This window comes from Schistocerca cancellata, chromosome 3 (assembly GCF_023864275.1).
Source record: "Schistocerca cancellata isolate TAMUIC-IGC-003103 chromosome 3, iqSchCanc2.1, whole genome shotgun sequence".
Classification (NCBI taxonomy): Eukaryota; Metazoa; Arthropoda; class Insecta; order Orthoptera; family Acrididae; genus Schistocerca; species Schistocerca cancellata.
Window position 1 is genome coordinate 651,066,371 of NC_064628.1, and position 15,342 is coordinate 651,081,712.

General features: G+C 46.3%; 1 protein-coding gene across 1 annotated transcript in view; it reads left to right on the forward strand.

Annotated features, from left to right (window-relative positions):
- Positions 1-733: 733 nt before the first annotated feature.
- LOC126175608 (uncharacterized) overlaps positions 734-15,342 on the forward strand; it is a 331,979-nt gene continuing 317,370 nt past the window's right edge. The window contains exon 1 of the mRNA XM_049922489.1: positions 734-857. The gene's annotated coding sequence lies outside the window, so the exon portion shown is untranslated. The remainder of the gene's footprint in view (positions 858-15,342) is intronic.

The window sequence follows — 15,342 nt, forward strand, 5'->3', positions numbered from 1 at the left end:
AGGAGGAACAAGAGGAAGCTGGAGGAGGAGTTTGCAGAGGATGAAGATAATCCATCATATGGACCTGGAATGCACTAAAAAGTTAATTCAATCTTTGTCGCTCGATTCCCAAAACTTTTATTTTCTCATACTAATTACATGTTGTCTAAGGATCTTCCAAACATATTTGTTTCAAACTTTCAGTAAATGTTACACAGTACCTTCTGCATAATTTAACACAGCCTTTTTCCAAAAAACTGTATATTTTTGAATATATAAATAAAAAATTGCAAAAAAATGTTGTGAATTTTCATTACAATTGAAAAAAAAATCATCTTTAATAACTGAACTAAAATTTTGTAAAATCCCTGTGTTAAGTTGTAGCCCATATTCCAATAAATAATCTGTAAAAAGTTCAACTTCCTACCTCAAATACTTTGTGAGGAAAGATGTAATTTATAAGCGTTATTTTAACATTGCAAGTATAGGGCGTTCCGGAGCCCCTTAATAGGTGTGTGATTGCTTTTGATCAGATAGTGTGTGCCTGGAACAGTGCTGTCTGCGCAGTGAGTACCAAAGACTAGTCTCCCAGACCATAGCAGATATTCCGTCGCGCACGCCGCGCAGTGCGAGCGTCCGCGCTGCCGGTGTTTTGGCGCGCGCGCTTTCTGCCGTCCGCCGCCAGCTCGCGGCTGCCCCCCTCCCGCTCACCGACGCCGCCCCCCCCCCTCCCCCACCCACACCCAGGCGGTCGCGGCCGCGGCCACCTCGCAGGACGCCGGCAGTGTACCGCGAGCCGCGATGCGACCTCGTGCCTAGACGCCACGCCGCCTCCTGTGTCGTGCCAGCCGCCCACTGCCAACCCCGCAGCTCGCGAGGTAAGACAACAGCACAACGAGAACGACAGCCAGCGTTCTCCCGGTGGCTCAGCCTTCCCCTGTGCCTCTGCTCTTGGCGCCCTGTGGCATTTGACCGTTCCAGCCGGCCTGCCGTGCCCTTTACAAGGACTGCCTGCCGCCTGCTGCGCGACTCAACTCCAGACACTTCGCAACGGCGCTACCGCAGCGAGGAATTCCCCGTGCGTGCTTTCAGCAAATTACGACGCCTTGGGGATACGTACTGATCTGCAACGAGCTCTTCGACAGGCTGGAATTATTTTTTGTTCTTATTCTCATGCCTTTGTGATGTGCGGGTAAAAAGGAACGTGCAAAAATTAACGCCTACTATAAGGAAGGCCCCGTTTAAAAATACTACGATGAAAATTTGTCAGTGTGACGGATCTCTGGGCAAGAAACAGTGTAACAACTGTGTTATTTTGTGTCTTGCTGTGAAGAGAGTTGGATGTTGTTTCATTAGGGTGTGGTCACTTCGAGTAAATACCTACAAATACGTTCGCTCTTTAGAGGTCTCTAAGTCGCAAGTCTTGGTTTCTCCAGGATGCTCAACCTATATTGCCAAACGCGTAAATGATTAGGCTTACCTCTTCGAACAAGGAGGACTCGTTGAGAATTGGATCAGATTTCTCTCCATTACCACTTACTAAAGTAGGTAACGCTAAACAAGTTTTCAAATTGGTCGCTGTCGTGTTGTTAGCCTATTAGGCTTCATTTGAGACAGCTCTTGGCAGCGTGTTTCTTCTGAAATGACATGTAATTTATCTAGTCACTCGAGAAAACATAGAAATCAAATCGTTTTTAATGTTTAAAGTCATTACAAGATATAAATCGCGGGGGCTTCTAACTTGTTTTGCGTTTTGCAGTGGGGTGTAGTCGCGCTGCACTGTTTGTTTACTTAACCTTGAATGGAATTTGACAACCTAGTAGCCAGTTATTTACATTTCACGTTTTCTTATCTAGTTCCTTACAGTGAAAATTAATTTGCAACTTATTTCAAAATACAATGTTCATAGTTTTAATAACGGGAGAACTGACAGATTTTGCCACGCCCACCGTATTCTAATATAGCACCTGAAGAGCAAAAAATATAACCTAGATGATAAATGTTGACAGGTAACGGGCATTTATTCGTTTTTTCAGTTTTATGCCTTTTATTGACACCAGTTTGTTGATTGTTGTTAGACATGCGACGTAAGAAACTTTCTCTTCGTACCACGTGTAATTCGGCACAGTGTCAGAACGGTGTTTATTCGTCACAGCTAACACAAAATCAACCTCCTTCATATGTGCAACCGTTTGGCGGACTGGTAGTTTGTCCAAGATACTTGTCTTTCAGCTGCAACGCTGTACCAAATAAGCCACTCGACTGCATCCCAGTACCCACCTAGATTCTAACAGCTTCAGCTTGTCAAACCAGACAGTACCTGTCCCCCCCCCCCCCTCCCACCGCCCCCTCCCTCTCTCTCTCTCTCTCTCTCTCTCTCTCTCTCTCTCTCTCTCTGTGTGTGTGTGTCTGTCTGTGTGTCTGTGTGTGTGTGTGTGTGTGTGTCAAGGAAATTATATTCCTATGTAAATTTAACAAAATTAGTTATTACGTCGTTTGGTAAAAGTACAAGCCGAGGCACTCATACTGCAGTGATTCTGCCAGTAAATAAATAAACAACAATGTATCCGTCCCATCGAGAATGTAAGAAATACATATCGCGTTGATCTTCCTATCATGAATTTTGCTTTAATGCAATGCATGCGTCCCAGTAAAGCCTACGAGCCTTAAGAATTATCTATTAATTTTAACTTCCTCAAATGTAAGTTGGCTTCAGATGACCTAGCACCTAATCCATCTCACTAAGAGGCCTGATACGTGCTCTTATTTTATTAAGTTTTGCTGGGAGTACTACGTAACTTTGGAATAGAAGCCGAGCGGTCTGAGGCGCTGCAGTCATAGACTGTGCGGCAGGTCCCGGCGGAGGTTCGAGTCCTCCCTCGGGGATGGGTGTGTGTGTGTTTGTCCTTAGGATAATTTAGATTAAGTAGTGTGTAAGCTTAGGGACTGATGACCTTAGCAGTTAAGTCTCACAAGATTTCACACACATTTGAACATTTGGAATGGAGTGTTAATGCGACCTTGCGCTCGGGGACTGAACAGCATCGCTTCGAAAGCGTTACGGGATGCAACAGGCTCTTTAGGACTGTACCCGAAAAGCTAAGTATCAGCTCACACAGCACAATGTTTCATCGACGCCAGACAGCGCATGGGGTAACTTCAGAATTTTAAACATTGGCGGGGATGTGATTTGCAGAATATTGTAGATACGGAGCCTTTTCGGGGCCTAGAGCCTGCACAGTGACACGTGTCCAAGAGACCTATGACGAAGACAACCACACGAGTCACGGATGAGGCGGTGGGCCAAGTAATATGACGTCAGCTTCGGATGACGTGCACCTCATCCGCATGGCAGTGACATACCGTACGTCCATCTTCATCCCAAACATTAACTGATGCTGGAACAGTGCCACAGGTGTCTCCTAGTCTGCTAGCAATAGCACCGACGTCTTCTGCACCACGAACTACATGCATGTGTCGGTTTGAGCTGGATACATGTCACGTCGAAATGAAAGCGCCCCCGCTGAAACTGTACTGGCCGGCCAGAGTGGCCGAGCGGTTCTAGGCGCTTCAGTCTGGAACCGCGCGACCCTGCCTCGGGCATGGATGTGTGTGATGTCCTTAAGTTAGTTAGGTTTAAGTAGTTCTAAGTTCTAGGGGACTGATGACCTCAGATGTTAAGTCCCATAGTGCTTAGAGCCATCTCCATTCTCTGTAATTAGAGTTATGTCATCTGCACATAAAATTACAATTGGTCTAGTGTTATGATCTATAACAGTTCCAGCGGTCGCGCGGTTCCAGACTGAAGCGCCCAGAACCGCTCGGCCACACCGGCCGGTTACTAGCTCAACAGTTTCACGCTAACGCCCGTACATATATCCGCAATAGTCATTCACCCCTGTCATCTATGACCCATGGTTGCTTCGGCGGCAGTTTTGAATAGGGCCATATTGCCGTTCATGGTATACCTGAGCCACGGCAGCGGGCGAACTGTTTACAAACATAGCAGTTTCGGAAATACTTCCACTCTTGGCCTGAAAACCAATTATCATGCCGTTTTGGTCTCAGATAAACCGCTCCGTTTCCGCGTTACAACGACGACTGCACTGTTTCCCGCATCCCTGCCCGACACGTTTTATATTGCCTCCATTGTCATCTACTGTTAGTGGTTATTGCATGTTGACTGTGGTCACACAATGTGACTGGACCGTGTAGAACTACGTTGTTAAACACTTCGATGTGACATCACGCTTGTATGTAACGTTATTATATATGAGTTTCTGGACGTTTCGGAAATTTCATCCGTTTAACAGAATAGTAGTTTCCCTCCTTGCCTCCTGCTCGGAAAAGATGTTATTTGCTGTGCAAGCCTCTTTCGTTTCCTGAAGCGGCGGAAACTGGAACAAAATTCCTGAGCTATTTGCGGGTCCGTAATTAGAACGACGTGGCGCCTCCTAACAACACTCGCGTTCGGTGGCCGCATTTTTTCGCGGCACGCGCGCGGCAACAGCTTCCGCGTGCAGCTAATAGCGACGCGATTAATCGCGCCGCTGGCGTTTCGCAGCTGCTTGCTCGCCGCGATGAGAATATCGCGATCACGAACGAGTATCATTTATTCAGGAGCCAAACGCAGCCGACGACAACTTCATTACATCGTCCACAGCCCAGGCGGGTGGAGCCAATCTTGGCAGCGCTCCGGTAAACCAAACGCGTAGCAATCGTAGCTCTCCCCACCCACCAGCAGACTCGTCCCTGCGACAGCCCAGCCTATTTGGTGTGTAACCGAAGCGGTGACCCCATCCTTGCGCTTGCGAGGCGTCGCAGCCTCGAAGCCAGTGCTTCGCTGAACTGTGATCCCATGCCGACTATCCGAATTTAGCTTACGTCGCTTAACAATTTTTCCGTAGTGCCCCTGTTCTGTAACAGCTACGTTGTCCTCAGTCACACCTTCAAGCAGGTTGGCTCCTTTCTTCTAGATAATGATGTACACTACTGGCCATTAAAATTGCTGCACCACGAAGATGACGTGCTACAGGCACGAAATTTAACTGACAGGAAGAAGATGCTGTGATATGCAGCTGATTAGCTTTTCAGAGCATTCACACAAGGTTGACGCCAGTGGTGACACCTACAACGTGCTGAAATGAGGAAAGTTTCCAACCGATTTCTCATGCCCAAACAGCAGTTGACCGGCGTTGCCTGGTGAAAAGTTGTTGTGATGCCTCGTGTAAGGAGGATAAATTCGTACCATCACGTTTCCGACTTTGATAAAGGTCGGATTGTAGCCTATCGCGATTGCGGTTTATCGTATCACGACATTGCTGCTCGCGTTGGTCGAGATCCAATGACTGTTAGCAGAATATGGAATCGGTGGGTTCAGGATGGTAATATGGAACGCCGTGTTGGATCCCAACGGCCTCGTATCAATAGCAGTCGAGAGGACAGGCATTTCATCCGCATGACTGTAACCGATCGTGCAGCCACGTCTGGATTCCTGACTCAACAGATTGGGACGTTTGCGAGACAACAACCATCTGCACGAACAGTTCGATGACGTTTGCAGCAGCATGGACCATCAGCTCGGAAACCATGGCTGCGGTTACCCTTGACGCTGCATCACAGACAGGAGCGCCTGCGATGGTGTACTCAACGACGAACCTGGTTGCACGAATGTCAAAACGACATTTTTTCGGACGAATCTAGGTTCTGTTTACAGCATCATAATGGTCGCATCCGAGTTTGGCGACATCGCGGTGAACTCACATTGGAAGCGTATATTCGTCATCGCCATACTGGCGTATCACCCGGCGTGATGGTATGGGGTGCCACTCTGAACAGTGGACGTTACATTTCAGATGTGTTGCGACTCTTGGCTCTACCTTTCATTCGATCCCTGCGAAACCCTACATTTCAGCAGGATAATGCACGACCGCATGTTGCAGGTCCTAGGCGGGCCTTTCTGGATACAGAAAATGCTCGACTGCTGCCCTGGTCAGCACATTCTCCAGATCTCTCACCAACTGAAAACGTCTGGTCAATGGTGGCCGAGCGACTGACTCGTCACAATACACCAGTCACTACTCTTGATGAACTGTGGTATCGTGTTGAAGCTGCATGGGCAGCTGTACCTGTACACGCCATCCAAGCTCTGTTTGGCTCAATGCCCAGGCGTATCAAGGCCGTTATTAGGGCCAGAGGTGGTTGTTCTGGGTACTGATTTCTCAGGATCTATGCACCCAAATTGCCTGAAAATGTAATCACATGTCAGTTCTAGTATAGTATATTTGTCCAATGAATACCCGTTTATCATCTGCATTTCTTCTTGGTGTAGCAATTTTAATGACCCGTAGTGTAGAATTTGAAAGAGAAGTTCTGGATGCTATCTGATGATGGATTTAGGCTCGAAACTACTGGGTGATTATAATAAAGTGCAGCTACTCACAGAGGTCCATTGGGGGCTGTAATTATCGAACGGCAGCGAAACTAGGTATATATACTAACGCTTTAATGCGTAACCTACACTCCTGGAAATGGAAAAAAGAACACATTGACACCGGTGTGTCAGACCCACCATACTTGCTCCGGACACTGCGAGAGTGCTGTACAAGCAATGATCACACGCACGGCACAGTGGACATACCAGGAACCGCGGTGTTGGCCGTCGAATGGCGCTAGCTGCGCAGCATTTGTGCACCGCCGCCGTCAGTGTCAGCCAGTTTGCCGTGGCATACGGAGCTCCATCGCAGTCTTTAACACTGGTAGCATGCCGCGACAGCGTGGACGTGAACCGTATGTGCAGTTGACGGACTTTGAGCGAGGGCGTATAGTGGGCATGCGGGAGGCCGGGTGGACATACCGCCGAATTGCTCAACACGTGGGGCGTCAGGTCTCCACAGTACATCGATGTTGTCGCCAGTGGTCGGCGGAAGGTGCACGTGCCCGTCGACCTGGGACCGGACCGCAGCGACGCACGGATGCACGCCAAGACCGTAGGATCCTACGCAGTGCCGTAGGGGACCGCACCGCCACTTCCCAGCAAATTAGGGACACTGTTGCTCCTGGGGTATCGGCGAGGACCATTCGCAACCGTCTCCATGAAGCTGGGCTACGGTCCCGCACACCGTTAGGCCGTCTTCCGCTCACGCCCCAACATCGTGCAGCCCGCCTCCAGTGGTGTCGCGACAGGCGTGAATGGAGGGACGAATGGAGACGTGTCGTCTTCAGCGATGAGAGTCGCTTCTGCCTTGGTGCCAATGATGGTCGTATGCGTGTTTGGCGCCGTGCAGGTGAGCGCCACAATCAGGACTGCATACGACCGAGGCACACAGGGCCAACACCCGGCATCATGGTGTGAGGAGCGATCTCCTACACTGGCCGTACACCACTGGTGATCGTCGAGGGGACACTGAATAGTGCACGGTACATCCAAACCGTCATCGAACCCATCGTTCTACCATTCCTAGACCGGCAAGGGAACTTGCTGTTCCAACAGGACAATGCACGTCCGCATGTATCCCGTGCCACCCAACGTGCTCTAGAAGGTGTAAGTCAACTACCCTGGCCAGCAAGATCTCCGGATCTGTCCCCCATTGAGCATGTTTGGGACTGGATGAAGCGTCGTCTCACGCGGTCTGCACGTCCAGCACGAACGCTGGTCCAACTGAGGCGCCAGGTGGAAATGGTATGGCAAGCCGTTCCACAGGACTACATCCAGCATCTCTACGATCGTCTCCATGGGCGAATAGCAGCCTGCATTGCTGCGAAAGGTGGATATACACTGTACTAGTGCCGACATTGTGCATGCTCTGTTGCCTGTGTCTATGTGCCTGTGGTTCTGTCAGTGTGATCATGTGATGTATCTGACCCCAGGAATGTGTCAATAAAGTTTCCCCTTCCTGGGACAATGAATTCACGGTGTTCTTATTTAAATTTCCAGGAGTGTATTTACGATGGAAAGAAATAGTTCCAAATTTGGTAGCCAGGTGCAAATCTGGCGCTGTGAATGCAAGTAAGACGAACAGAAATGTTTCCATATGTTATTGATTAGGAACGGGATGTGGACTGGAAAGGTCAAATAAGTGAAAAAGGTACAATTTTTGTTTTATTATTAACCATCACTTATGCAGTATGTTCAATATAAGCATCGGAGACGTCAATGAGATGCTGCACCATAGAACGGCGCAATCAACAGTTCGTTGCAGAAGTTCCTGAACGAGGAGTTCCTCTAAACCAGCTTTTAGATCTTGTAGAGACCGGACATGTCCCTTGTAAATGCGTTCTTTTAGATATCCCCAGAACCAAAAGTCACATGGATAAGAATGAGGTTATCTTATGTGACCTGCATCTGGAAAATCTCTGGAGATAACACGTTCTTGGTAGGTTGCAATAAGCAGCTATTTCAGTGGGCGATCGACATGAGGTGTGGCCCCATATAGCATAATATCGGTGGTTTCCACACAGTTGTGCTCTTCCAAAGCAGGAATCATATGTTGTACAAGAAGCTTTCGATATCATCCAGATGTCATGGTAAACCTGACACGTCCACTGGGTTTATTCTCTTCAAAGAAGAACGAACCGGGATTACAAGTGCTTGTAAATCCACATCACACAATCGCACATGTCGAGTGCATTGAGTCTTCTCGCACAACCCCAAATAAGGCAGTTGTGTGACTCACTGCACCCTGTAGCGTAAAATGTGCCTCGTCACTCCATAGAATTTTTCCTCATCACATGTTATCAACGTCGATCCGTACCAGAAACCGAAGAGCAAATTCAGAACGTTGCTGCGGATCATGAGGTTTCAGTTGCTGCACCGTCTGGATGTTGCATGGATACCAGTGAAAAAAGACCTCAAAACATTAAAACTTTCCGTACTGTTGACCATGGGATGGATAAATCTCGTGACTCTACACGAGCACTGCCTGCCGTGGTGGCCGAGTGGTTCTAGGCGCTACAGCCTGGAACCGCGCTACCACTGCGGTCGCAGGTGTCGAATCCTGCCTCGGGCCTGGATGTGTGTGATGTCCTTAGGTTAGTTAGGTTTAAGTAGTTCTAAGTTCTATGTGACTGATGACCACAGCAGTTAAGTCCCATAGTGCTCAGAGCCATTTGAACCATTTGCACGAGCACTGGCACTACCGGGGGCACCTGCTGCATGCTCAGTTAACAGCAACAGCAATCTCGTCAATAATTTTATCTTTTTTTAATTTTTTGGTAAGCTCTTATGGACCAAACTACTGTGATCGTCGTTCCCTAAGCTTACGCACTACTTTATCTAACTTAAACTAACTTACGCTAAGGACCACACACATCGAAACCCGAGGGAGAACTCGAACCTCCAACGGGGGGGGGGGGGGGGGAGGGGGGGGGGGAGGCCGGACCCTGACAAGACGCCCCAGACCGCTCGGCTACCCCGCGCGGCAATCTCGTCAATAACTTCCACCGGGATAGGACGCCTTCCTTCCTCTTCTAGGTGGCCCACCTGGCTCCCCTGGGTTTACGAATTTCTTTATCTTCTTCATTAAACGACTGGGCCTCTACTCAAGCCTTTTAGTCAGCTATACTGTCTCGACAAGCACTGTAATTGCTGCTGTTCACATAAAACGGTTTCACTAACAGCGCACAATCTCTCTTCCCGTTACCCATACCTTCCACTCACGTTATAGCTGTCAGACGACGGCTTGGATGTCGTAGCGTCATACAAAAGTGTACACCGCCAGATTTGCAGATAGCGGCCAAAAGTGAAACTAATTTTTTACAGGTAAATCGGTTCCGCATTAACGTATTGTCGTACCTAACTAGCTTCGCTTCCATACTATGATTGTAGCCCACACTGAACCTCTGTGGGTAGCTGCACTTAAATTATAATCACAAAAAAACACAAATTGTCCATTCGAAAATAGTGTGGTTGACTGCAATTTCCTTCGTCACAGATGTAAATCTTCCTTTACAGAGCACCTTTTTGTTGCTGAAATATTGCTATCAAATCCCTCAGAGGCCTTTTGAATATTACATGAGTTGTATTTTATTTTTACGTATAAAAATCATAACTTCATAAGAGATTAGTTAGTAACTTAAAATTACACTTCCAGTTATTTCTTGTGCACCATGATCATTTTTGTGTGTGTGTGTCGTGTGGTCACAGATTGAAAGGCGTACTTGCACTTCACTTACGAAAATTCGACTTACATTCAGGCTGGATTTTTCCGTTCACAAGCTTTTACAGATTTTGTTCTCTTTATGTGATGCGAACGTTCAATTAATGATCTGGCAACAAATTACAGTGATTTTCATAAGAACTGTGCTAGTTCTGATGTAAGAACTGTTTGTTTCCACGGCGTCTTCTTTACGTAAATCTTTTTCTGACACATGCTGTTCCGTTTCTCTCCCTACCTGGGGTGGGGGTGGGGGGGTGGGGGGGGGAGAGAGCGAGAGTTTGTGTGTGTGTGCAGGGGACGGTTTTTCTTTCATATAAAATGAACGGGAAGGAGGGGCAGCAATAGAGAGATGTCAGCTTTACACTGGTACAGGGAGAGAGTAGTGTTTTGGATCTGAGGAACAGATAGAGGTGACTGATGACGAATATTGATCGAACAGTCCACGAGTGTACTGGCGGCTCACAGAGTCCAATGGGCACAATATTTCGGTGATCAGTCACGTCACCGTCGTCAGATGCGCACTGTGAACCGACAATACATCCCTCTACTTTTCGATCAACTAACATGCCGGAAGCAACTAGAGAGACACGTACCAAAAGTTGTAAATGGCTGTAATAGCTGACACGGGGGTGGGGGGATGGGGGTGGGGGGCTGGGGCTGGGGGTGGGGGGGAAGGACGGTGCTTAAGACGAATGGACTGTGTGTAGAATTTATTTGGGGAAGACTATGCATGATTTAGAATGTGAACCGATTAATTTTTGAGTCATTAATATTCTGAATGTTCTCTTGCAGACTGCCGCGAATTCCTCTCCTGTTCCAACCTTTTCATCTCAGAGTAGCAACTGCCATCAACATCCTCAAGTATTTGTAACCTTGTTCTTGTCTCTGTCTTCTCTTACACTTTTTGCCCTCTGCAGCTTCCTCTAGCCGGAGTCTAGCGTAATAGAAGTTATTCCTCGATGTCTTAATACATCTGCTATCATCCTGTCCCTTTTTCTTGCCAGTATTCAACAGTATGCAACAACTTCTCGCCGATTCTGCGTACCTCCTCACTGCTCATCAGTCAAACTGATTCTCGTCATTCTTCTGTGGAATCACAACTTCTTCGTTCTTCATCTTATCAGCCCACCTAAATTTCAACGTTCTTATGTGGCATGACATTTCAGTCGTTTTGATTCTCCTCTTTTCTAGTTTTCCCTTATTCCATGCTGTTCACCAAACGTACATTCTCGGAAATTTCCTGCTCAGATTTTCCCGCTGATTAAGCATTTGTATAAATGAAACAATTATATGCTGCAACATCCACTGAAGATACTTTTCATATAAATGGCAACAGGCACCAATGAAAAAGCTTTTGTTTATAAACGCAACTTTCCGTCGTTTGTTTTTTGGAATGGTTGGGTGCCCTCGTGATCATCTACATCAACATCTATATTCCACAAGACAGTTAGCAGTGTGGCGGAGGGTTAGTTTTGATACCACTATCATTTCTATTCTCGAATGTTGCATGGGGAAAACGACTCTGGCAAGTCACCGTATGAGGTCTCATTTCTCTGATTTTTCCTGTCACAATCATTTCGTGGATCGTATGTGGGAGGAAGCAATATGTTGCCCGCCTCTTTTCGGAACGTACGTCCTTAGAATTTTAACATTAAACGTTTCCGTATTGCTTGACTTCTATCTGGCAGCGTTGCCGATGGAATTTGTTGAGCATCTCGGTAAGGCTCTCGCGCTTACTAAAAGAGCTCGTGATGAAACGCACTATCTTAGCTGGAGCTTATCTGTTTCTTCTATGAAACACACATATAAGCGTCCAAGGTTACTGACTAATACTCAAGTACAGCCCAAACGAGTGTTTTGTAATCAATTTCTTTTCTGGGTGAATTACATATCATTAAGATTCGTCTAATTATTATGGTAACTGCTCTTCCTATAGTTAACGTTCTCATTCCACTTTAGGTCGTTCCGTACGACAGTTTCTAAGATTTTAATGTCGTTGCCATGCTCAGTAATGAAAGAAGGAAACTTATCACTAATGAAAGCAGAGGTCATTACTGACGGAGCACTGGGACTGGACAGGGATGGTGTCCGAAACTGACGCTTTTCTTTTCTCAGGAACCAATCTGGTATTTGCCTTAAGCGATTTAGGAAAATTACGAAATCCCTAATTCCCGCTGGCCGGACTCTGGTCGTCAATAAAGAACAAAAGAGTTCAACTGACAAATCAGTTAGGGTGAAATAGAAATATGAAGTCCATAATCATTTAACGACTAGTACAAGTACACAGTATATCAAGGTGAGGCCACTTATGAAAACAAATGCGTTTTAATGCAAGCAGGAAGATGTGACACAGCTCTAAAAGTTATAGTTATACACTACTGTTCGAGCTGTATATAGGAAATATGATCCTCAATGAACTGCAATACATCGTCGAAGCGCCTCAGTGGACCAAGATTATTTCTTCACAGCGAACGGCGAAGACCTCTGAAGCAATGAAGCAATGAATGGGAGATGGGCTGTGCCGCTTAGATATTTATCACGCGCTGGTTCTTTAACAGTGGTGATCGTAGGTTAGTATGGCTCACACAGCGTGGGTATGGACTCCGATCGTTAGCGCCAAGGCTATACAACTACGAACGCATTTGACAGCCAATATCTATTTCTCTAAATGACACCTACCCACTTAGTAGTTACAGTCGTGCTGTATTACTGTGCTTTAACGAGATCAAAAGAGCATTAGTCGAATTTTTCACTTTCGTATATTGTAGTGTTTCATATGGCACTTTGCATTTGCACTACAGCAGTCTGTAGATACTTCAGTTCCAACGAGGATATTTATTTTCTGTTCTATTCATGTAATGCTGTAGTGATTTACTGTTCACTGCTACGATGGCGCAACCAACAAGCTTTCAGTATTGCTGTAAAGTCGAAGGAATCGTATTCAGATATTTATTTCTAAGTGATCTGATTTACAGGGTTCAAAGTAAGCTAACGAAAACTTTTCTTGGCATGTATGAGGACTGAACATAATTAGCACGTGGCACGAAATCGTCGAGCGAATAAATGATTAGAATGCTTACATGTTATAACGGACATTTCTCTCCTCGTGGTATTTAAAATTTATGGGCCACTCTTCCCTTTCGTACGAAACATGCCATAGAAGGAACCGCTGCTTCAACTGCATTCCAACTGACAACGGCAGCTTCTTATGGACGTCCATATACGTATAGCGAATGTGTTTCGCATTACACTGCCTGAAAAAAAATCTGAAGCACCCAGCATGAGACAAGAAATGGATATGGCACTTCAGGGGTTTGTAGGAAATGTGACGTTATTTCAGTGACTGCAAAATCGAGTCAGATTTACAAATAACTTGGCACTATGAGCCCACTTATCAGTATGACGTTACAGCCCTGTCTTGGATTCCTGCACTAATTCTGATGGGAAGGATGTCGTAAGACAGTTGTATCGTCTCCTGAGGCGAGCTGTTCAAAAATTAACTGGACCTTCGTACTCGTATACTTAAATGGCTTCAAAAAAATGGCTCTGAGCACTATGGGACTTAACATCTGTGGTCATCAGTCCCCCAGAACTTAGAACTACTTAAACCTAACTAACCTAAGGACAACACACACATCCATGCCCGAGGCAGGATTCAAACCTGCGACCGTAGCAGTCGCGCGGTTCCGGACTGACGTATACTGAATATCGGCACTTGGAGCACTTGAACGGAATTGACATCCGAGCTGGTCCCACACACAATCTGAAGATCAAGCTGATACGAGAGTACCTCAACATCTCATAGACAATCCATGGAGACACATGCCATGTATCAACAAGCGTTTACCTGCCATAGATAATAATTGTAATTTTAATCACTTACAGTGGTTCCTTCTATGGCATGTTTCGTATGAAAGGGGAGAGTGGCCAATAAATTTTAAATACCACTAGAAGAGAAATGTCCGCTTTAACATGTAAGCATTCTAATCACTGATGCTGTGTAAGTATAGGAACTTACATTCACATCGAACCATGATTTCTGGGTGCTTCACTCTTTTTGTTAGGCAGAATAGATATCTGCCAGAAAACCGCAACGTGTTGTTATACGTCTATGCTTTCCGATATCTGTCTTTGTAGTTGAGGTCGCTAACAACCCGTAGTATCATTGCGGTAAACAGGGATGTAGGTTCCATAAAAAGTTCTATGTTTACTTGCCGCGTCAAATTCATATAAAATCCCAAGTTTTCGAATGTTGCCTCAGTCATTATCGTCTTCAGAGCCTAATATTGATTGTCGTGAAGTGGCGAGGCTCCCACTTTTATACCCAGAGGATGGCATTTAATTGGCTGGATTACGTCAACGTAGCTACACGGAAATGGTGCATACTTATGGTGACGCCCTTTACTGCCGCATGGCAGAGAGGTGTTGCAGGAGTTCGTTGATCCCTTAACATTCACAGTGGAGGTGAAGAATAATGGGAAGTTATCTTTTCTAGATTTGTTAGTCGAACAGAAATCAGATGGTCGACTCGTTCGTTCCATGTACAGACCTGTATCTCAACGGGCGTAGCTTTTACCACGCATCTCAGTAGAGAGCTATTTTGAACACCTTAGTACAAAGAGCCAGGCTTACACTGAGATCACAAATGGGACAGCGAAATGCACACATACCTGAGTATAGCAGCACGGTGGGAATTAACAGACTGGCAGTGCGTTAGTTGAAGCTAAACGTATGGGAGACTCCATTTCGGAAATCATTAGGGGATTCAGTATTCAGAGATCCACAGTATTAAGAGTGTGCCGAGAATACCAAACTTCAGGCATTACCTGTTACCACGGACAACGGAGTGGCCGACGGCCTTCACTTAACGACCGACAGCAGCGACGTGAGAGTAGACTTGTGATTGCTAACAGACAAGCAACACTGCCTGAAATAACCGCAGAAATCAATGTGGGGAGTACGGCAAACGTATCCGTTAGGACAGTGCGGTCAAATGAGTCGTTAATGGGCTATGGCAACAGAGGAACAATGCGAATGCCGTTGCTAAAAGCACGAAATCTGGTGCAGCGCCTCTCCTCGACTCATGGCCATTTCACTAGAAAACCGTGGCCTGGTCATATGAATCCCAATTTTAGTTGCTAAGAGCTGATAGCATGGTTCGAGTGTGGCGCAGACCCCAAGAAACCATGCACTCAAATAAGACACT